Raw genomic sequence first — 2,493 nt, forward strand, 5'->3', positions numbered from 1 at the left:
ATATATACATATATATATATATATATATGCACACCTGTGTGCGTGCATGCAGAAGTACATGCATTCGTGCATGCATACATGCATGGATACCTACCTACATACATAGACACACAGAAACATAGATTCGTGTGTGTGTGTGTGTGTGAAGGTGTGCGTTAGAATGTTGTACTCACGTGCGCTAGATCATAATTTCGATTCTCGAACCAGGCAGTGCATTTTTCTTGAGCAAAACGCTTCATTTCACCTTGTTCTACGATCTTTTCGACATCTGACGTGTAGCACATCGTGCATCTGTACAGCCATTGTTGACTTGATGTATGGAGTGTATTGTACAGCACAAACATTTGATCACATAAAACAAATCGTTTGTGCCTGATGTTCAGCAACAAGTTGCGGAACCCTCATCTGTCGTTTATGACAGCAGAATCCACTGTATACATATGTGTATGTATGAGAGATGGGGGGAGGGGGGAAAGAGAACAGGCTTCTGCTTAATTTCCATGTACCAAATTATTTCTGCATGAAGCAAATGCCTATCTGAGGCTGTGGTAAAATACCCCTGTTTCCACGCGGCAGCTTCGAATCCAGATCTGTGAAATTGCGAAGCAAACTTCATAATACTAAAGACAATAGTCTTCCAAAGAATAAGTCCTGGGGTCGATTTGCTCGACTAAAGGCGGTGCTCCAGCATGGTCACAGTCAAATGACTGAAACAAGTTAAAGAGTAAAGAGTATACATACATACATACATACAGGATATGTTAGTTTTAGTTTTTGAGGTCATTTGTATGAATTTAGAAAAAGACGCATAGCTCATCAAAGAAAAGCTGTATTTGAAAAATTGATACAAATAATTTTGAGAAACCTTTTCTCACACCTAAATAAATTAGCATCAATGGCTTCTTCAATACGGGGTTGGAAGTGTTACATGTCTGAATCAGATGATCTTTATCAATTCAGAACATAGTGCTAGCCATAGCAGACTTGAGAGTTTGTATGATGTTATGGAGGTGTTGATAGATTCCCTCTCGACTATGCCCCATACGTAATAATCCAATGGATTGAGGTCTGGTGAGCTAGAAGGTCATGTGTCTGGGAGAACATGATCATGGAGATGAGCATGCATCCACGTTTGGGTAGTTGCAGCCTCATGAGACGGCGTAGAGTTTTGCTGGAAGACGTACTCTGTCTGTCCAAGGCCTCACAACTTTCTCCAACACCTCTGTGTAGACAGCCGCTTTTACTCTTAAGTTCTGTGAAAAAAAAAGTGAGGAAGCATGACATCTCCCTTGTTGCAGACGACAGCCAGAACCATCACAGTTGCTGGGAACTGAGTATTCGTTTGAATTTCATTTGTGTCTCTGCACAACCACCAGTCCAATTTGTACAGGATTTCCTCACACACGACTCTTCTGATGGTGCATTCTGAAACCTTGGGGCTCTTTGCAATGGCTCTGATTGACTTTCCAAGGTTTTAACGATTATTTCTTGAACTTTTTGTACAAAGTTATGTGTTCTGATGGTATTAGAACCCTGCGCATACATTTTGCATTTATCTGCTGATATTGAATCCTTGTCAGCAACTCCCAGCACCTTATCTGACAATGAAGAATCAGGCAGCGAACTGTTACTACCCCTATGCTGTGCTTTTAATGCCACACTTACAGCGTCCCTTTTCATTTGCTGAGTCAACCTGATGTCTAACATCATTTATCTGAAAAAGTAAAAGAAGGAAATTAGAAGAAAGTTAGAGCTCTTGAAAGAGATGCCCTCAAAACATGTATGTATGTATGTTGCCACGGAAAATGGCCAGCGACACTCGCTGCGGCAACCATCCCACTTCTCAGGATTCATTTCTCAGATGGGCCACAGCCATCCTGATTGTAAGAAGGAAATCAGCTATGTGGGGTCCGAGAACACCTGACGTCTTATGAGACTAGGCAAAGAACTTCTAAAAATATATTCCGAGTTTACAGCTGCACCATGTGAACCAAGAGTGGCTAAACTGACCAACTTTAATAAAAACGTGGAAGAGAAATACTCTTCATGCTAGCAGAAAGTTATGGATGGGTACATATCTCACTTACTAGAGAATGCCAACAACATTAACAAGAATAGTGGCCTCTCCAGAACCTGTAATATATACTTCACATCTCATCTAGAAGGCTATGCCTTTGCTATCCAAAGGCATATCATAATTACAAATATCTAATGAACGAAAGCAATAAGGATGCTTCTAAAACTTCCACGTTAGCCCGTCACCAGACTTTGGTGCCTGGGAGTGCTTCAGAATATTCTGCAGGGTTTGTACATCAGGACGAGACGAAAAACGTGTGTGCCAAAAAGGTTGCATGTGCGGGCTTCCGTATTTTCTGGGCATGTAGCTGTCGAAATGTTGCGCATATAGGCTTTCATGGTCGGCGAGGTAATCTTCCAGTTTAGTGAGGTAAAAAACGTAAATAAAAATACAAGGGAAATAACTTAACGTCTTAC

Source organism: Octopus bimaculoides, chromosome 1 (assembly GCF_001194135.2).
Source record: "Octopus bimaculoides isolate UCB-OBI-ISO-001 chromosome 1, ASM119413v2, whole genome shotgun sequence".
NCBI classification, from domain to species: Eukaryota; Metazoa; Mollusca; class Cephalopoda; order Octopoda; family Octopodidae; genus Octopus; species Octopus bimaculoides.